Raw genomic sequence first — 23,078 nt, 5'->3', positions numbered from 1 at the left:
GAATACAAGGTCGATGACCTCTGGTAAATTTGTAATCCCAAGAGTCACTGACTACCATGAGATAGGACCTTAAAGAAACGTATTCCGTACTTATTAAACAGCTTACCAGAATATTAGTCATGTAACTGAAAAATGCAAATTCAAAAAAATGTTGAAAGACTATTATTTCAGAACTATTTGTTCAATAGTTAATAATTATTTTATTTAAGAACTTTAGTGTCAATTTGTAATTTTTTGTTCATTTAAGACTTGTTTTGATCTTGCTATCAAACTGTATACACTTTTGTAAGATTATCTTTAGTTTAAAAAGTGTACCCATTTTAAATTCTAAAATAAATAAAAAAATTAAAAAGTTGCATGTCGTAACTTCAACTTTTTGAAAGCATTTCTATAGTCTAAAACCTCTCCTCAAAAGTGACCGTATCTCAGTATCGGTTGATATACCAATTAACGAAGATGTATGTGTGGTGTGAATTATAATTTCTCCGGTTACCTCAGCCTCTGGCTACGGGTCCCTAAAAAGAAAATTTGGTTAAAAGCAGTTTAGCAAGGCAAAAAGTGATAGATAAAACACCTTGGTTTTCGGATCATCGTTATGTTTTTTGCAATATTGGTTTTAAATGTGGTATGAACATATGTTCTGCGCGTGCGCTTTCGAACACCTTTTCGAGCATTTGCAAAATGAGATCATCTTTACAACGGCTTTCTTTGTACTTTGTTAATTTAAGATATAAGAAAAAAAATGTGATTTGCAATAACATGTATATTGTATATGTTTGGAGTGGATATAGAGAAACCCGGTTGTAGTTACTAGCAGCAGTAGGGCTCCTTGTGATAGAGTTTGTCTAGGGCAGTACTGCCACCTATCCCGCAGCCAAGCAATTAATGTGAGGTGCTGGTGAAATTACAAGTTCATGTAAAGTAAAAATTCATGTAAAGTATACATTGGTCGGTATACGGTTCTGTAATAAGTTTGGTAGCAGTAGAGCTCCTTGTGTAAGATTACGTCCAGGGAAATACTGCCACCTTATTTATTTCTGGTGCCAAGCAGTATGTGAGCATTTCTGTGTTCCGGTTTTGAAGGGTAAGGGTGCTAGTGAAATTACAGGCGCTTGGGACTTGTCAACTTATTTTTCAGGGTGCCGGGCGCAGTGGCTGTGCCCCTCAGATCTTTGCGATTTAAAGCTCTGAGTGGCACTGCAGCTGCTATGCACAGGCAAGTCGGTAACCGTCACTTAATATTATAAAAAAAACTTCCTTTCTATACCTACAAACTTTCCTGAGGCTTTTCTTCTTTAGTCTACAAGGTCTAAAGTGCCAAACGGATCCTGACAAGGAACAACTAAAAAAATTATTTAATTTATAAATTTCAAAGGCACTACTATCAAAAAACTTCTAAGAATGGCTAAGCAACTCAAATTCAAAATATCTTTACTTCAGCGATAAGCATATTACACTTGAAATCGTCAATTATATTACAACAACAACAACAAAACCATTTGTTTTATTCTTTTTTGTTAAAAAACGTTTGCACTTAGGTACATATGATCGCAGCACTATTTTATTTACATTGAGATTTTTATTTAACTGACTCTAAAAGCTCTAGAAATATGATTGATTCATAAAGCAAATAACGAAACCACAAGATAAACTAACGAATAACAAAAAGTTACAAAACCAAGTTCGTTGCCCGATCGAGTGCCTTCTGGTAATGCAATGTGTTCCTGTTTGCGTTGTACTGTCAATAGATATTGGTTTTCAAACCATACTGGCGGTTTAAATAAAAGGGAACTATTTGTAACAAAAACAAAGGTTGGCTTGTAATCACGAAAACGATGAAAAGGAACTACACGAGTAGGAGGTAAATAAGGTGTCCTGGAATTTGCCGCGAAACTAAAGAAGTGTTGCACTAATTACTGTAATGCAATTTGAGATGCAAGCACTACCCCACAAAAGTAGTTAGTGCCAGGGTTTGAAATTATCAAGATATTTATTTTCTTTTTTTTTTATAATACTAAGTGACGGGACGAATAAGTGGTGTAAGTGGTAAGCGACACGCCACACAGTTGCAGTGCCACCAAGAGCTTTAAATCACAAAGATCTAAGGGGCACTAACACTACGCCCGGACACCCTGATACATAACTTGACAAGTTCCATGTGCTTATAATTTCACCAGCACCCTTACCCTTCGAAACTGGAACGCAGTATAGTTCACATTATTGTTTGGCGGCAGAAATAGGTAAGGTGGCAGTCCTTCCCTGGACGAACTCTTTCACAAGGAAGTCTACTGCTCCTGAAAATTTTGCTACTTTCTTTGATAATTATCATGATAAATGTTTACTGTCTGTTTACTGTTTGTTTACTAAAAAAAACATATAACGGCTAATTATAATTAATTGAATACGGTAAGACCGTTGCTCGATATCCATTATCTGAATACTAAAAAGCGTATTTATTGTAAGTGACATTATGACATGAGTATGAACAGATGGCCGTGGTGTTATGTTTCCTAATGATGTTTTTGATTGAGATAAAGAAAGGTAATATTTTTAATTGATAATACAATTTAGGTCACTATTTTATTTATACACAAATTTATATATAGTAGACCCAGTGAAGGGACGTTTCTTACTGATATTTAATCAGATCTCACATAAACCGTTAATACTGACCATATCTTGAGATAGTTATTCCAAAGAAAAATTATATCTTTTGATAATTATTTTTTTCTTATTTAGTAATAACTTAAACTTAACTGATTTGTATGCAATTTAATATAAAATACAGTCATATATTCCGAAGAGATTTGTTAAATACATAGTTTTTATTTTGGTATTTAATTGTAATTTAAAATAAATAAATTTTGTATTCAATTGTTAGAATTTAAACTAGACTGTATGTACAAAACCATATGCCAAACTGTGAAAACAAACATTCGACTGTCAAAAAATGTCTGTTCTCCTTTGTGCTTTGGCTCCAACGAATAAACCTGTGTTATTTTACAAGTTCTATTGGTTTCATTTCTACTAAGAAATAAGTGTCAACCAGCCCTCTACACTCAACAAAATTAAAACGAACACAGACAATTTTTTCAAGCTAGATAGTTTCAGGAGTAAAAAGAGTGCTAACAAAATGTAATATTTTAGCAATTTTTAGTGCACCTCAAAAGTTCGGTCAATTTGGGGTGTAAACACAAGGGATGCAAACAAATCTACAGGGTTAAAGAATTAGGGCTCAAAAGACCAGGTGCCGCACAAGGGACAGCTGTGGGGCCTACATTGTATGTTATAGCATGAAGCGCGTGCAAGAAATAAGCACGATTATGCATGAGAGTCGAAGTGCATTACTTGTGGATTGGAATTTATAATTTGATTTATCTTAGTTATACACAGGTGGAGGCCGACACGTAATACAACAAATAAAATGTTTAAATTTTATTCAAATATAATTTTAAGTAGGTAGAAATAACTTGTTTCTAATGTTGTATTTTGAATATATAAAATCATCGTAAATAAAAATACAATCCAGTACGTTCAACGCTTAGGCATGCGTTTTACTAACCAATTATTATTAACATTAGTTTAATTATATTGGCACTAACATTACGTATGTACGAGTCGTCAATACTGTTATTATTGTTTTATGGGTCAATAAGATTCAATTGCCATATCATTATAGTCATAAAAGGTGGAGCACGCTTAAAAATATTCATACTTGATCATACTTTAAAATGTCATATTAATATCTTATTAAAAATATAATTGCACAATATCCAAAACCTCTTAAAAATTATAACAATCTCACAGATACAGCCGGCACGCGTACATAACAAACGAGGAGAAAACAATAAACACCATTAAATCCGAACAAAAGGAGTAAAAGGCAAGTCGGGGCACAATTAAAACAAGAAATAATAAAGGAATAATAAGTATTATTATAAAAAGGGGAAGACAAGGGAGACAGGGGCACACCTGGCCCGACACGCGTCCGAGTCCCCTTGTACTTCTGCCGATTAAGTTTTTTTTTCTGGTACTTTATGCCTTTACGAGTCTCTATTAGATTCAGAAATCGAACATTGTGAACTTTGTTAATATGAATACAAAATGACATGTTAGTGCTATTTAGTAAGGTTGTGAGTAGCTGACGTTGTTTATTTACGAGGTTTGCGTGGAAGTTTAACTCCTTTTTATTATACATTTTTATGACGTGACAAACAAGGCGTACACCTGGTGGTAAACGACACGCCTGTCCATAGTAATTGTAGTGCCACACAGAGCTTTAAATGGCAAAGTTTGAGGGACACTGCCACTGCGCCCATCGCCTTGAGACATAAGTTGACAAGTCCCAAGTGCCTGTAATTTCACTAGCACCCTTACTCTTCAAAACCGGAACACAGAAATGCTCACATACTGCTTGACACTAGAAATAGATAAGGAATTTCCCTGGACGTACTTACACAAGGTTGTTACACAAGGAGCTCAACTGCTACCAATCTTATTACAGAATCGTATACCGACCAATGTATACCTTACATGAATTTGTTAGTTTGGGAACACGTCAAGAACAGTTAGTTTATTTTATTCCTCCTTTCGTTTTCATAAATGAATCACTCTTTGCGTATCGGGAAAGCGTGGAAATGCTGTTGATATCGTAATCCAGCTCTTTTGTCTTTTAATTTTCTTTTACTTTAACTTAAAGACTGTCTCCGTGGCCGAACGGTTACCATGGTGGACTGCCGCACCGACGTCGCGGGTTCGATTCTCGCGCCGGGAGAAATATTTGTATGGGCTACATTCATTTCTCTCGTGAGTTTGGATGTAATTTGTGGTTGTTTACGTGTCCATGGCATCCGCGATATAGGGTTTACCTAGTGCGGATATTAAGCGACAATATGATACACGACAGTAAACGTTTCTCTAAAAAAAATATCTATTCACTGTAACCTAAAAAAAATTACAAGATTTCAAGCCTACACAAATTAAATTTTATAAAATAAATTAAGGTTGTTACGCTTTAGGAGATCGTGGGCCTTACCCAGAACACCCAATCAACCAACTATAACCACACACCTCAAGATTTGTCCAAGTTAAATTAGGAAATTCCACATCCCCGCGATGTGATCGACGATCTACTACGCAAGATGGAGCGCATATTTTGTGGGTAAGCCATTAATTAACTTCGTTAACTTTCGCATGTGAAAGATTTACATACTTTACATGTTTATTTTAATGGCGGTTAGTTTCGTGCTGAGAGAAAGGTTTTCAGAAATATATAGGGACCAGTTTAAAGAGTGGATAGCGGTTGGAGAGTCCACACCTAATGCCTAATTAGAAGAGTACGCATCTAAGTATCATCGGTGAAGTTAAAGCGCACTGACTTTATCTGGCTCGGCCATTTAGAAAGAATGGGAGAGGCACTGGACGAAGACCTGTTGGTCGCCCCAGGTACCACTGCAGCGACACCGTGAAAGCGGACCTGCGCGAATTTGTAGCCAATGATCGGTGAGACACTGAATAGAACCGAAGAAAGTGGCATAATCTCGTTGTGAAGGTCTTTTCGTTTTGGTTCGCTGGGGCAGCGAAGTAATAGTAATTCGTGTTGTAGTATTGTGTGGCTTTTGGAAACAAAGATAATCGCTCCAAAGAATCCAAATTCCTCGTGAGTTCAGGAGTAATTGTCCTTGGAGAATACGAGTGGTAAAGACAAAATCTAATTAATTGCTAATCTTAGCTGGTTTTAGTTTCATATGACGTATAATTACTTTAAATTATTCAAAAACTATAGAGTTCACGGAACAATGAAAAATTCTTCTTAACAAAATGTTCTCATAAAGATAGTCCCTTAATTACTTCTCTCAGCTCTATTGTGGAGCTAATGCGAAAACTTTAAAACCTCCTTTATACGAAGAGGTGTTGGGGCTTAAGTTGCCGTGTAATGTGTGAACACACTTATAATGGAAACGTACTGGAGTGCGATTTGTATGCGCCCGTAGATAGAATATAGAGATGCTATAATGCTTATGGCACTTAGGAAAAAATAAAAAAGCAGTTTGTACGAACGCGCTGCGTATTTCTCAATATCCGTTCTCTTTTTGCAGTTTGTTCACTTTTGTCACATAAAGAAAATAGTAGTAAATTTCTCAAAACGTTCGAAGACATTTTATAAATTTAAATATTCAAATGTGGTAAAATTTATATTATTTTGTAATAGATGCCGTCTGTTTGTTATTACCCGAAAAAAATCGCCATTGGTGATAACACCTGTCATATTTATCTTTTACAAATGGACAGTGTTATTACTTGTAAATCTAGCTTAAAAATTGTCTTTGATATTTGTTGATGATGTTATAACTAAAAATATAAGGCAACCATTTACATCGCATTTATAATCTCAAGTCGGCTCCAATGACTGTATTTTATATGTATAATAAATACATAGTTGTAAAATAGACGAAGAATATGTTTTTTTAACGCACACATTCATAGCCCTACACTAGGGAATCGTATCGGACACGTATAGACAACCACAAACTACACGAGAGAAATAAATGTAAGCCATACAAATATTTCTCCCAGTCTGGAAAGCGAACTCGTGACGTCTGCATGGCAGACCAGAACGATCACTGTTCGGCCTTTTTTTTCAAGAATTTTGATTCAATAATGTCTGTTGGTAATAATGATGTTTAAATAATAATGTAGTAGTCGAACCGGTCGTAGATATTCTCCCGTATGTTTGCACTTCACACCTCTGTCTCGGCGTTCAATTTACGTCGCCCTGCAAGCAATCTGCCTTGCCTCGCATCGTCGTGTCACGCGAGTTTCTTTTGTGGAAAACGCTAGCTCACTTAATATTAAGGCGGAATTTCTTTAAAGTTTTCAAAACTTATACACATAGGAAAAAAAACTATTTTTCCGTTTCGGTACGTTTCGGGCCCTTTACTGGTCCCATGGTCACGGTTTGTTTGAAAAAACAAATATACGCGATTTAAATCCGGAAAAATAGTTTCATTTCCTATGTGTAACAATCGCGAAAACCTAAGAACTCGATATTATACACATAACCTACAAAACTAATAATATGACTTTTATTATTAATACTATAGCATATTATACTATCATTAGCCAGTACCTCTTACTTCCTTTCGCGACATTTTTCAATGGAGATATTTGTTTGTGTATTGATAATTTCTTTATACTAAAAGCACTAAAATTTTTTAATCAAATCAATTATTATTTATGCAGAAATTTTTTTAATTTTTTTTATGATATCAAGTAACGGCACGAACATGTCGTGTGTCTGGTTTTAAGCGACATGCCTGTCCGTCTTTGTAGTACCACTCAGAGCTTTAAATCGCAAAGATCTGAGGGGCACTGCCTCTGCACTCGTCACCCTGAAACATAAGTTGAAAAATCTCATGTACCTGTAATTTTACCAGCACCCTTAGTCTCCATAACCCAAACGCAACAATGGTCACGTTACTGCTTGGCGGCAGAAATAGGTAAGACGGCAGTACTTCCGGCAGAGCTCTTGCACAAGGAGCTCTACTGCTATTAATAATACTATTCTAAGCTAGTATCAGTTTCTAGTATCTCTTTCTTCCTTTTACAACGTTTGGCATGGCGGATATTTCTTTGCACGTAGTTAATTTCTTTTATACTAAAAGCACTACAATTTTTGGATCATAAAATAAGCAGAAATTTTCATATTTAATTCAAATTCAATATTTATGCTTGTGATGTTATCATTTGGCATAAACCGTACTGTTTATTAGGAAGATTAAGCGATTGACATAATGTGCAAATGGAAAATACTATAGAAACTACCAACGTGAATGATATAATACGAGAATGTGTCAGTTAACATTACACGCAGGTGTAACAACGTTAATAAAGTTTAGTACTGACCCCGCCTTGCACAACTGGGGCCGGCCGGACCTAACTACATCTTTGAATTGTCCACAATAGGCACTCGTATGTTTACATGGTGTTAGTATTGAATATAAGTAAAAGTGCTGGTGTATGGATAAGAAATATAGACAAATTTCTTGCTACTGATTTAGTAGCAGTAAAGCTCCTTGTGCAAGAGTTTGTCCAGGGAGCTACTGCCACTTTAACTATTTCTGCCACCAAGCAGTAATGTGAGCATTATTGCGTTCCGGTTTTGAAGGGTAAGCGTGCTGGAGAAATTATAGGCATATGGGACTTGTGAACTTATGTCTTAGGTTGACGGGCGCAGTGGCAGTGCCCTTCAGATCTTTGTGATTTAAAGCTCTGAGTGGCATTGCAGTTGTTATGGACAGGCGTATCACTTACGGCCAGGCGCACGACTGGTTCGTCCCGTCACTTGTTATGGCAGAGAAAAAAAAGATTAAATGTTAATAATAACGCACACACCCAACATTCCCCCGCACTAGGGAAACCCTGTGTCGAATTACACCCAAACTCACGAGAGAAATAAATTTAGGCCTCACAACTATTTCTCCCGGCCCGGGAATCGAACCTGGGACCTCTGCGTGGCAGTCCGGCATGGTAACTGTTCGGCCACGGAGGCAGTTGAATATGTTGTACGAAAGGAGCCTGCTCGCAATAATATACATGCTTCTTGTACGATTGACGCATACTGGACTACAATCAGGGAGTATCTTTACGTCAATTGGAAAATCCCTTCACCGGAATGGAAATGTAGATATGCCATCAATACAAAAAAAAAAAAAGAATTCAAAAAATAAGCCTTTACTAATTTGGAAAACAGAACTGAAAAGAATATAGCATGCGTTGCTCTGATCCCATAGTAAGTAACTAAAGCAATTGTCTGAATCCGAGACTATGTAGAAAAAGTTTTCTACATTGACTCGGCCGGGGATCGAACCCGGGACCTCAGAGATAGCGACACCATGAAATTCAACATGAAATCACTCGTCCACGTAGGTTATCCACCTACAATTTTGTTGCAAAAGTAAAAAAACATATTTCAAGTTTCGAGTTCACAACAAATGTGTACCTACTTAAATAGTATTTAAAGAACGGTTACTAAATTCAAATCTATACTACGACCTCTCTATATTGGGGCGCAATCCGTGACGGTATACCATTGGCCGACAGCTTCCGTTTCCTGAAGTCACGGCAATTATTTTGTAAAGGTTGGTACACCTGTACATAAGGATGTTGAATCTGCATAATTGTAACTGATTACCATATGTGTACTGTAGATAACAAGTTTATATCAAATGAGGCTTATTGCAATGGACTACAGCCTAAGTAATGGAGTGATTTTTGTTGAGATAAGACGGATGGGCGGTTCAATGTTTATTTTACGATTTGGGTGGAGTTTGTGCTTCTACTGTAATCCAAATTATCTAGTATACACAATATACACATTCTGGAACATGCTTTGCATATATAATAGATATGTATCTTAATATATATATTTGATTTGTTATATATATAGAGTTCTTTGATTACACAAGGCAAATGAAAAATAAATACAGTTTTTATTAATTTTTTTATAAAGATTTAAGAAGTTTTTTCTACGATTTATTTCAATACAGTTTCACACTTATCATGTAACCTGAAAATTGTATTGGATTATTTTCATTACTTACAATATTCCATAGAAACTAGATGTACAGAAAAACCAAATTCAATGTCATACATTCGCATTTTTAAATGAAAAAGAAATCTTCCAAAGTAAGTTAAAACGTATACTAGACACTTTCCGCTATAGTCCTTTAAGTCATTAAGGCAAAAAACGGCAAGGCAAATGCGGGTAAAGACAATTTTAAAGCCCACGGTAAAAGACTACTCCATTAAGCCATGAGTACTTTTCTGGTATGGCTTAAGATAGTACCTAGATTTTTGTTTTTCTCTAGTTTGGAGAAGCAAAATTTAAGTTGCTGGAATATTAAATGTGTTAAAAGAGAAACAATTGAACGTTTTTTTATGTACTATGCGAAACCGTTACAACCAAAATGTCCATAAAAATAGATAGAGCGAAAGTCACTCTTAAAACGTGGAAGTAAGGTGCAATCTGGAAATATGTACTTGTTAAATCTAAAAACACTAACAAAATTAAACTGTCTCACATTTTCCACAACTCATACATTTAGCGCATAAAAGAACGTGGTATCATTACTTAGAATCCATCTTTTTAAACGTTCACAGAAAGGCTGAATAGCGTGCACTCTTGAATCGGCTTAGAAAAAAAACTCACGCATCGTTCCATTGCACGTAGACACGAAGGTGGATCTCATTAAGAGAACGTTCGGAATTAAGAACCGGGAGCGATGAAGCGGGAATCTTGGCGATCATTACGTGGAACGAAACGCGCTGTTGCCGTTTCTTTCACGGTTTTTTTCATTATTTTCCTTTTTTTTTTCAAATATAAAGTTTGGAATCATTTTTGAGGATAAAGTAGAAGAGTTGCTTTTCAAGATTCTGTGAAGGAATGTGGTTTGTTGCGGGATGTAGTCTGGGAAGATTACTTTAATATGAAGTGTCATCACAAACCAAATACAGGAATACGCAGAATACACCTAAACTTTAAGTAACATACTCTGAAGTTATGGAGTGACTAAAAGTAAAAATTAAAAAAAAAACACAACAGAATCGTTATATTTTTTACTTCGCAACTAGCTCTTTTTTTGTAAAAAGCTTTTGGTTATAACAAAAATAAGATTTAGTCCTTAAGGATGGCGTGTGTTGGCGTTTAAACGCCATTGATTGACAAGAATAAATCTGCTGCCGGTGGCTGCTATTGACTGAAATGAGCCGTTAAGGTGGCAACGCGTCAACTATGCTGATTGTACACTACCGTAGTAGAGTAATTCCTAGTTTATCAAAAATATAAAACAAAACTCAATACAATAAATCCGATATGACAATAATAGGTATAATATACTCGACCATACTAAGTTGCTAACTACATGATGCTTGCCTATAACTGTAGGCGACTATCTTGCTCCGGCGACTTCCCGTCAATATGACATCCGGTGATACTGTGCTTCTTCGCTACAAAACGCGTCTCTGTTTGTAATATTAGTTTATTGGTTTTAATTATAAATTTAATATTTGAAAGGATTTTCTTGTTGCAAGTTACGTACGTAACGTAAGAAATATATCTCTTCGTGGGTACGGCATAAGCGATAAATTATATTTCATAAATTGAAAAAAGAAACAGACGCTTATGAAGTGGATTGTAATTGAATCAATCACTTCTTAACGGGATCAATTACAACTTGATTAAATTCATTAATAAAAACTGTTGGTCAATCATTGCACTTGGTATGCTCAGATGGAAATAAGGTACGTTAGTTAAGTTTGGTCAGTGGTATTCCATCCATCCATCCAGGTATTGTACCATCTTATTTCCGCCGCCAAGCAGTAACGTGAGCATTAATGCGTTCCGATTTTGAAGGTTATGGGTGCTGGTGAAACTATAGACATATGGAACTTGTCAACTGTGTATCTCAGGGTGACGGTACCCCTCAAGTGTTTGTGATTTAAAGCTCTGAGTGGCACTCTAACTGTTATGGATAGGTACGTCGCTAACCACCAGGCGCCTGATTCGTTCGTTCCGTCAGTTTATATCATAAACATAAGTGACTCGTTTATTTCAATCATATTTTTTTAGTGTAAATAGGTCTTGTAAAGGTCATCATTATGTTATGAAAAATCCGCCTTTTTGTAAAAAGACATAGGACTAGGTATAGGTACCTATACTAAATATGGGACGACATGATTCCGATTATGTAAGAATTTGGACGCATAAACTAAAATGATCCAGGTGTCTGCATCTTATTATATGTAACGCAAAATGTGGTTTTGGTCAACTGGGTTCGCGGTCTCTAGTAGACAATTTAGTAGACTAAATAACGGGATTTCGACATCAAGGGCTTTTCCACGCTTTTCTGATATTAAATTAATGAATGAAATTATCTACCGAAGTTAAGCGAAGAAGCCCTTCTGAAGTGCTTCTGCAACCAATAAACCAACATTGGTTGGTTGATTTGTTGAATCATAGTTGCTTTTCGGATAAGTAAGCAGTGTGAGGATATTATAACAACGAATAACTATTGGTTCTTAAAACACAGATAGAGAGTTTTAGTTGTTTTTAGTTTTTTTAGTGGAGCTTTAGTTCGTTTTAGTAGAGAGAGAGAGAGTAGCTCCTTGTGAAAGAGTTCATCCAGTGAAGTACTGCTACTTAGCCTATTTCTGCCGCCAAGCAGTAATGTCAGCATTACTGTGTTCCACTTCTGAAGGGTAGGGATTATGGTGAAATTTCAGGTACATGGGATTTGTCAACTTACGTCTCAGGGTGACGGGCGCAGTGGCAATGCCCCTCAGATCTTTACGATTTAAAGCTCTGAGTGGCACTGCAACTGTTATGGACAGGCGTGTAGCTTACCATCAGGTGTACGACCTGTTCATCCCGTTACTTGATATTATAAAAAAACTTTTATAATGAAATAGGAAAGAAAACACGTTGTGAAATGAAATAAATGCTTCGATGATTTGGTAGTCAGTATGGATGTTCGTAAATTGACGGCATAAATTGGTAAAACGAATGTGGATGGAAACGTAGGGAGAGGTAGAACTCGGTAAACGTATCTCTATCAAATTGGAGATGTCCTTAGAAATGGTCAGGTTAAAAGTAGGTACCAAGACTAAACGGGCTTGTATGAAGAGTCTGATGCGAGTGGATGAGACGAAAGATATTGTCAGGAGCGTATAGCTTGTTGAGATTCATATGCTCTGATTACCCCAGTGCCAGACAGACAGTATAATAGGTATTATGTATGAATAGTTAAGTAGATAATTACAGATAGCTCTACAATTATTTATTATTTCTTACTTACCTTAAATGAGGAAAGAAGGTGGATGTCTCACGCCAATTGGTGATGGATTATCTGCAAACATTATAGCATTTATAGATTTTGCTAACATAATTACTAAGATTATATTTCTGGGACTAGAAAAGAACAGATACTTCTAAGTAGGCATCTAAGCGATAATAAATGTACATACCTAAGTATTTTTTTTTTACTTTAATTTATATTTCATTCATGAATAAACAGCATTGTAAAACAAAAAACTGTGGGACTTAATGGAATCAATCACACTTCTTAAGATTTTGAGCCTATTAAACACATTTAAGTAGTGACAGAAAATTGATTGATTCAATTAAGATGTGTGATTGATACCATTAAGTTTCAATTATTAAGAGTTTAAATTTTGTTCAGTGTATCAACTATTTACCGTAGCGTTAAAATGATCAACGCATTACATGACCCACTACTGTTATACGATGTGCCACCACTGAGCATGTATCTCCTCTATGATTAGCGTAGATCAATATCTCCAATGAACACTAAGCTACGCCAAGTTAATTTTAGGTCATTTTCTGTTTTTAATGTAAACGGCCTTATATACGATTGTGACGACCTCCGTGATCGAGTAGCTTGCACATCGATTTTCATAGTGTCGCCATCTCTGAGGTCCCAGGTTCGATCCCTGGTCGGGTCAATGTAGAAAAGTTTTCTATGTTATCTCGGGTCTGGGTGTTTGTAGTACCGTCGTTGTTTCCGATTTCCATAGATAACACAAATGCTTTAGTTACTTTACTCTCGGATCGGAGCAACATGTGTAATGTTATCTAATATTAAAAAAATACTAATATTCTTCTTCTCTTAGTGTAACAAAGAAACAGAAAACAAAATTCGGCGAGCATAATAGTAGTAAATAAATAAGACTTTACATTAAAAACAGAAAATCAGCTTCGTAGCACTTTCAGTGAGACGGCAACATGCTGAGTGGGTCACGGTTTCCTTGGTAGCACAGCACACACGCTTTGTATTCTATATATGCATTGACTTGTATATATGTATGAATTTAGTTCCAAATCCTTGTTGTTATTATTATTATTATCATCATTATCAGTATTATTTAACTGCCTCTGTGGCCGAACGGTTACCATGCCGGACTGCCACGCAGAGGTACCAGGTTCGATTCCCGGGCCGGGAGAAATAGTTGTATGGCCTACAATTATTTCTCTCGTGCGTTTGGGTGTAATTTGTGGTTGTTTATGTGTGTGTCCCTGGCACCCGCGACCCAGGGTTTTCCTAGTGCGGGGATACGTTGAGTGTGTGCGTTAAAAAAAAATTAGTAAAAATTAGTAAATAAATATTATTATTATAAAATGCATGTGTTGATTATTGAAGGAATAAATGATTCTAGTTCTAAAATGACTAAACATTAAGTTGGCCTAGTGTTCGTTGGAGGTATCCAGATGTTGGCCATAGTAAACCACGCTGGTCCAATGCGGATCAAGGGTTCTTATACCTTCTTCGACATATAGGTCTCATTACAATGTTTTGTTTCTTTGTTCACTTTTTATCCTTCCAGCGTCAATATAATATTGAACAAACTTTAGTCATGTTTTCATTAATAGTTAATATGATTTTGTAATTTTTCTTTGTATAGGATTTAGTGTTTTTAAATTTCATGCAAGTTTTAATTTTTTAAATGGTTAAATATCTACACAAATCGACTGAGTTATTTCTTTATTTCTTCTAGCATTACGTTTTTTTCTGATACTAAGTGACGGAACGAACAAGTCGCGCGCCTGTTCGTAGCGGCACGCCTGTCTTGTAGATCTGATGGGCACTGCCACTGCGCCTGTCACCGTGATACACAAGTTGACCTGTGTCTAAAATTAATTATGTGTCTGGTTGTTATTAATCATTGACTTACAATTATATGGACGTCGGGTCCGCGCTAAACAGTGTCCGAAGTTATAGGGCGTTAAAACCGCCTACAGAGCGTCATTCACGCTTTAATCTTCGTTTGTTCGACTGACAGCGAAGCAAGCAAAATTAGACAGTACTGCGATGACATTACAATTTAAATTCAACGTTTTAGCTTTTTCATATTCCTTTACATGTCACTACGTTTAAATAGGTTGACTTGGGACATTTTTTTCGTGGTTTTTGTATTAGACCCGTCGTCCATTTATTTGTAAGTCAATGTTATTAATAATAATAATGTTCCAAACACCACACCGATTGTGGGTTTCAGACTAGGGAGTTCCTTTTAGGTATTATGAATAGAAGAGGAACCAAATTCACTGCGGACCGCTACTCAGAATACCCAGGTCAGAACCAATTGAGAACGGTAAATTCCCAAATCTCTCAAGCAGAGGCTGTGTTGGTTTCAATCCGGGTTTCTTTGAGTTTTGCAGGGTGTGTGAAATTTAGTAGCAGTAGAGCTTCTTGCGAATGAGTTCGTCCAGGGAGGTACTACTACCTTACCTATTTCTTTCTGCCGCCAAGCGGTAATGTGAGCATTGGTGCATTCCGGTTTTGAAGGGTAGAGGTGCCGGGTGAAATTACAGGGTCGTGGGACTTGTCAACTTATGTCTCAGGGTGCCGGGCGCATCCTCCTCAGATCATTGTGATTGAAAGCACTGAGTGGCACTGCAACTGTCATAGACAGGCGTGTCGCTTACCATCAGGCGCACGACTTGTTCGTCCCGTCACTTGATAAAAAAATAAAAAAAATATTTGAAGATTACCATGTGCTTTTCGGTGAAAGAAAACTTCGTAATCAAAACTTCATGTCGAAGAAGATTCACACGTGTGAAATTCCTAACTCGCATTGCCTCAGTGTAGCGGACTATGGCCTAACCCTCGCCTAAGAGACCCGTGCTCAGCAGTGGGTCGTATAAATGGATTGATGATGATGAATTTCCCAAATTAGTCCTACCGGGAATCGAACCCGAGACCTCCTCATCCAACGCTCACAGTGCAGACAGGATTCGCCAAATTTCACTAAATTTATTAAAAAGCTGTTAAGTGGAATCATTGTACTGAAGCCCGTTAAACAACTGCCGTAAGGTTAAGGCCTTAAAATAAACTATTATTTGGACAAATCTAACTGTTTGAAGTTCGCCGCAAGTAAAGCCACGCCCCGCGTCTTCGCCCGCCCACGTGCTAGTCTTGCGCATATACGCCTCTTACTTAACCAACTACACAAAAGCAGGTTTCCAACTTACAGTTCTATTACATAAGTGGACATAGTGCCGTGTTTTTACAATTTATACTTCCAAAGAAATGTACCAAATTAGTAAGAAGTAGGTTACCGAAGTGTATATATGTAATATCTACCTATGTAGATAGATATTTTTGTGGACGAAATTATATTTTATTTAACTTTTTTTTATAATATCAAGTGGCGGGACGAACAAGTCGTGCGCCTGATGGTAAGCTACACGCCTGTCCATAACAGTTGCAATGCACACAGCTCTTTAAATCGCAAAGATCTATGGCACACTGCCACTGCGCCCGTCACCCTGTGACATAAGTTGACAAGTCAAAAATTCCTGTAATTTCACCAGCGCCCTTACCCTTCAAAACTGGAACAGTAATGCTGACATTACTGTTTGGCGGCAAAAATTTATAAGGTGGCAGTACTTACCTGGACGAATCTGTTATAAGGAGCTCTGCTACTAAACCTTATCCTATTTAGGCGCCTAATACTCTATATTAGGATTGCTATTATAGGCTTGTATATGTAAACATTAATTTTAGCGGTGGAAATACTCATAAACGTATTTTTGCGGATGTAAATTGCGTATATTTGTTTTTCAAACAAAGCAACGTTCCAGACCCTTTACAAGCCCAACATACCTATACAGCCGTGACGATGGGATCGTTGCTTTGCTTGAAAAAAAAAAGCGATTTAGATCCAAAAAAATAGTTTCATTAATGTTAAATGTTCGTATTCGGTGTAACAATGACTATATAAAATGTCTTCCTTTATAACACATAATACGTCAAACAACAAAGTTATTATTAAAATATAGTAACACAACAAATCTAAACAATCTTGCACCAATAGAGCGTTAGAGTCCGCCCCTGTCTCGCCACGCCCCTTTTCTTAGAAATTTGCCCCCCCACCTCCCACTAAAACGTGTTCTTATTTGTTGGAAACCTACGCCTACCTCCTTCGGAAACAACCATTCGAGTTACTTTCCAGTTAAAATATAACATCGATTTATCTGATGCGTGGGATATTAACTTCTACATATAACAACATTATTTGGTTTGTATAATTTCCATTCACGAACGTTATATTCACTACAATACTTTGTTAAGTATTGTGGTTACAAAAGACCGAAATAGACAGTGTATTTATTACTCATGGACGTATTTAGAGTAACGCTAAGAAAAGGTTGAATTATGATAACAATGTTCAACAATGGACCACTGGCCACATATAACAGAACGTTAACCGAATTCAAAAGACGATCGAAGTCGTTCTTTTTTCAAATTAACTTTCAAATGAACGCTCTGGTAATGTGGCCAGTGGTTCGTATGAACATTATCCTCAAAATTCTACCTATTTTGGTGTTCCTCTAAATATGTCCATGAGGTATTACGTAAACTTCAAGGAAGTAATAGAATGACATTGAGTAGTGTAGAATATACCGCTATTACCATACACAGTGTAATGTAGTCGTGTACGCTGTGTATTTGGAAATAAGTTTCAAAATTGTAAGTAAATTTTTTTTTTGTTTCTCTAGCATGTCACATCTATTATGCACTCTATGTGTATTTCGGTGTCTCTGATGATCACAGATAATTTTATTTTTTCAACAGTTTATTTATAAATGTACAAAATTATAATTAATAAGCGTTACTGTTGAAATTTTAAATACTGCGAATAAGGCTACGTAGGCAAGGCAAATGCATGAAATTAGTTCTCAGTAGAAGGACGCCCAAGATACTCGCAGCTTTCTCCATTTGTGTGGCTATGCTACTACTTTAGGCAAATCCATTCTGTAATTTAATAGTTCTCTGTCTATGCGGATATGAAATAAAATAACCGACAGAGATGAAATACTGTAACTAGCCCGCAAGTTACAATAACTTAGATTCTTAGCTATACGCCGTTTACCTACGTACGTACCTACAAACGAAATTTACAGTTGAATAATTTCTATAACCTTTTAGCGTCTCTACATTTTCATACTAGCTTGCTTATCTGACGGGTTAACAATATGCTGTAATCCACGTTTCGGAATTTGAGACGTTTTTACTTACATGATTTGGTGTTCAATTCTAACCTTAAGCGTCAAAGGAAATATTTATTTTGGAAACCTATCCACAACTCGAGAGAAAACTTTCATAAATACTCCTAGCGACATCTGTATTCTTTTGTAAAGAGCGTGCAATGCGTTTGCGCTTCAGTAGTACAGCGCCATCTACGAACAAGCAGCGGAAGTACTTTGCTTAACAGGTAGTCTCACATCATGCGCTTGCGGCGCTTTACAAAGCGCCATCTACAAGGGAATGTGGAAACTTTTGTGTTCGTGCTGCCATCTGTTAGGGGATTTGATAAGCAGCTTTATTGCTTAAACATAAGTAGTTTACGCATAAACAAATAGATGGCGTTGATTTAAAACTGGAAATTAAGAGGAGATGGCTTCCAAGTCACATATTGGATAGATACACAATTAAAACCAAATGAAACAACTAGTATGATGGATTAGTACAGTATCTTTTTTATCGGTTAGAACGAAGCTATACCTATTTTACTGCGAGAAAGCCAAAAAGATGTCTACATCATTTTTATCCGCAGTGCATTTTCCGATTACAAATTTACGAAACAAAGAAATACAACAAGTAAAATATATTTATTGGTTGATAAAATAAAAAAATGCGACACTCTTAAAATTGTAACGTAATTTTTTTACTTGAATAATAATATGATAATACTTATATCAGACAACCGCACCAATTGCCTAGCCTCAATCTAGGGAATTCCCTGTACTATGAGTACCAGAGCAGCGGAATTCACCCTGGGGCACTCGGAATCCATTTAGAAAAGTTCGTATTTCAAATTGGTCCTTCCGAGAATCGATCCCAGGACCTCCCTCCACAGTGCAAACCATCAAGCAACCGAGCGCGTTTTATAGGAATGTATTTATTAATAAATTAAATTTAGTAAAAATTTTTAAATATTGAAAAGAGAGAGTACGAAGCGTTATTCTATTCGTAAAGCTCATATTTCGCAGTGAACTTTTGTTTTACGAGAGTAAAGACTTGTGTCTACAATACAATCAAATATATTTGTTGAATTGTCGGTAGCCGCCGATAAATTAAGTCTTGATCCTTAAACATAGTCAAGTAAAAATGTAATTCTAAAACGTAGTCCCAAATAAATGATATTTGTCAATGCTAGAGCACATTTAAACAAAGAATCACGGCTATCCCAGGTGAATCAATCAATTAGTTCTGCCAATATTGATTCAGTACTATCTACAGCGCAATAAATGCGATAAGTAAAATATCTACTTACGTAATATTTTGAAACTGAATGACAAAAATATGTTTTAATATATACACGGCAGAAAAAAATTAACTAAATATTTCTTTTTAAATACTCCTTACTAAAACACGATTCTATTTAGTGGAAATGTCATGGGTTATTGTACTTCTCCGTATAACTACGGTTCACTACCGTGCACGTCTCATCTTAAATGTCAAAGCGCCACCGAAACGGAATTACATAATGGAAAACTACATTAAAATATAGCCATTGTATTCAGTATTAATTCTATTTTTGTTTAACAAATTAATAAAAAGAAACACAAGCAAAAAATCTTTATTGCAAAATAAAAACAACCACTCGTTACTATAATCAAGACATTCTACAAAAAAACAAAAAGTTTCTATAATTTTAAACTAACTACAACAGGTTATAAAAAATTAACAAAGAAATTAAATAGCTCCACGTCAGCGGTCGCGATCTTTTAAACTTAAGAGTCCGACGGCTAACGATGAGCAGAATAAAAATTGAACTTAAATGTTAAAACTGAAAAATATCGTCATAACATGTAAATTCTTATTACTAACTAGGTTTAAAACAATATAAATAAAACTTTGTTAAACATTGCGAAATAAAAATACACTGAGTAGAATAAAATTAGCAAAATAACAACAACTACATTTAAAACAATATTAATAAATTCCATTAATATTAACCTTGGTCAAGTGACGATCTTCTTGAAATTATAACACAATTGCTCAAGTCCGAGTTTAACACAAAAATATTAGTCCAATAATTACTAAACTAAGTCCAATTGACCGACCTATTTGTGGCAGTCAATATCTTAAAATTGTAAGTTACGCCTAATTCCTTAATATTATATTAACGCTTAACATGAACTCCTAGTTATTACACTACTATAAATCGCCCACTCGAGGACTCGCTAAAGTTCATTAGGAAAAATAAATTTTAAATAAAAGTATTCTCAATAACGGCCAAACGTTTTAATCTCTTTACAAATGTAACCGACGTAAATATTAAAAATTTTGCAAAAAATTTTTTCCACTGCCACCAGTTTAGTCAAAAACGTGAGAGTGGAGGGGTTTTAGCCTAAAAATATTTTCGATTAGACGCGGTTAATTTTAAAATTTTGTATTTATTAAATTTATAATCACAAGAGCACGAGGAACGTGTATTGCGCCGCGCGGCCCGGCCGGCCGCCGCGACTCCAGACGGACGACTGAGACGTGTCGGGCGGCCGCGCTACCACCCAACCGCCCCACCCCTACCGGCTCAACCGCACCCCCGCACCCCCGCGCTCCCACCCCGAACCGACTTCGTTACGAGCCACTTGTAATCGCCGCGCGATTTTTCCGCCTAAGACAAATTAGGCGGGCCCACCCGCTCCCCTTCTCGAGCTTTCTTTTGGGCGGTTTCTTCTAAGACGTTTTTGTTCACGCCTAGCCATTTAAGTACGCACGCCTATCCGGCTAAAGAAACTGCTCTTTCTTTGCGTTATACAGCTGAATTTGTTCTTATATCAATACTTTTATGACAGAGCATTTAGCCAGCGTATCATGCACCGACAACTTCCACATTATAAATTATTGTTCGAAATGCCAAAGTTATAGCGGCGAGCTGTTTTATTTTTAAATGCCATTTAATCGTCACTTTCGCTCTCATCGATGCCGGAACCGGGTTAATTGTAAATAAAATTCAATCATTCGCAAAAACTCCAGTAATCGACACCGACAATATCAATGAGCGTGCGTGAACTACCATTCAACTTTTTTACACGCATTATCGTACTGTGACGTCATTTGGCTTTTAAATTGTAGATCTCGGTGGGTTATCCGACATACGTGGCAATGAAAAAATGGCAATATAAAATAGTAATTATGCATATGACAAATTTTGTATTTGAAGTTTATATATAATTAGTTACGTGAGTTGTGTCATGGTTTTTTCGCAGTCTTCTTGAACCAATAATTAGAATCTCATATTGTCAATAGAATTTTCTCATTTTCTGCAAAGGAAAAGACATCTTTGCAAAACATATTTTTTACTCATGTTTTCTTTTTTTTAATATGTTTCGTTATGACTCTACTGCAACACCAAGACAGTGAAGCCGATATTTATTGTTCGCTTTTTTCTCAACACCCAACCACATAACAATGGCACAATTTTTGTAAAAATGTGACAAAGTTTTCCAGTTAATTATTTTTCGCGGGAAAGACGATCTAATGTAACTTAAATTAACGTCATGCTTCTTCGGTTATATGTTTATTATTTATTTCTCGAAAATGAGATTTCTCCAAAAGAATTTTTTTACCAAAATTGTAGAATATGTTATCACGTTTTAATAGAACTGAAAAGATATTTAGGTAAAAGCGACGTAGAGAACTATAAATAAGAAATAGTTTGAATTAATCTCAAACAATATTTGATTATTGGCAGTCTTTGGATGTCGGTTAGCATTTTTCAGTAATGCGCAAATCCAAGGAAGCTAGAAAAATTTCGTATCGAGCTTTTAGGTTATCGGGATTGCTACGCAATAGAAACTAAATCTTTTTTTCGGATCTATATTGCGTAATATTTTTTCAAACAAACCAACTTTTCGGATTTTTTGCAAGTCATAGTCACGATCGAAGTTGCAATTCCAATAATTTCGTAGTCAGTAACAAAGAAATTTTGCAAATTTTAAGACACAATATTGAAAGTCAAAAATCAAAGATGACTAAAATTGACGCGGTACCTAAGAGAACTGGAATAGACAGGAGTTGCAACCAGTGATCATATTTGTCTCGTGATTTTATATTGCAGATTATTTAAAAATAAATTTAATAAATCACACTAATTTCTTTCTTTTGGTGACATTTTTTAACAGCATTGTATCACATTTAACTGATATAAAATATTCGCCCGTGAAAATTCATTGTGAAGAGGTAACGTAGCTCTTCACAATGCAATGCTCGTCACGAGAAAAAATAAATTCAGTAGCTTGAAAACGGGTGTACCTACTATGAGAGATGGGGTATGAATTAATACGACTCTTTTATCAGAGCGCTGTCCGGTCGTTAACCCGCAACGATTTGTACTCCAATTTTAATTGAATTGAACCATTACTGATTTTTGATGACTCTATTCTTCAATCGTCTTAAATGATTTAAAAATGTATTTTCTCTTAATATATAAATTAATAAAGACATTTTCATTTCTTTTAATTTTATTGAAAGAGTGAGTAAAAACTTTTGAAACTTGCATAATTATATGAAAGTCACAAATCCACGTCGAATTTTCGATTTTTCTTAGATGTCTATTAAACGTGATTGCCAGCCGCTCTAAAGAATGTCGACGGTGCCAGAACCTACTTTATAAAATTACTGTTATACTTAATCCATGAAATACATTTGGCCACTATTGACTTACATTTTTACATAACAATAACGCAAACAAAAATTTATTCAAAGCTCAAATTAAACAATAGCTTGTCGCACGTAAATTACCTGGAGTCTGTTGTTATACAGATGTTCGTGGAGAGTTTTTGATGGTCACCAAACTTCAGTTTTTTTTCCTAATTTCCAGTCAGCACCACAAAAAGTGATAACAGACGCGTCCTAAAATTGTTAAAACTTAACTATTTTTACAAAGCTTAATCGAAATCGAAAAATCAGTTCGCTAAGTTAAAAGTTTATTTTTCACTAAACATTTTCGAACACCTATAAAGTCTTAAATCACTGCTATAGTCAAAT

General features: G+C 35.9%; 1 protein-coding gene across 4 annotated transcripts in view; it reads right to left on the bottom strand.

Annotated features, from left to right (window-relative positions):
* Positions 1–20,525, bottom strand: part of LOC113226450 (homeobox protein prospero) — a 130,007-nt gene extending 109,482 nt beyond the window's left edge. Inside the window, exons 1-2 of one of the 4 annotated variants that reach the window (XM_026459070.1) lie at positions 20,043–20,525; positions 12,855–12,905 (exon numbers count right to left, since the gene is read on the bottom strand). The gene's annotated coding sequence lies outside the window, so the exon portion shown is untranslated. Of the gene's footprint in view, positions 1–12,854; positions 12,906–13,753; positions 13,773–20,042 lie in introns of those variants that run through there. The other 3 variants (XM_026459068.1, XM_026459069.1, XM_026459067.1) reach the window with 3 other exon arrangements.
* Positions 20,526–23,078: the final 2,553 nt, after the last annotated feature.

Source organism: Hyposmocoma kahamanoa, unplaced genomic scaffold (assembly GCF_003589595.1).
Source record: "Hyposmocoma kahamanoa isolate Upper Pololo Valley unplaced genomic scaffold, ASM358959v1 192, whole genome shotgun sequence".
NCBI classification, from domain to species: Eukaryota; Metazoa; Arthropoda; class Insecta; order Lepidoptera; family Cosmopterigidae; genus Hyposmocoma; species Hyposmocoma kahamanoa.
This window is presented reverse-complemented; position numbering and strand designations above follow the sequence as displayed.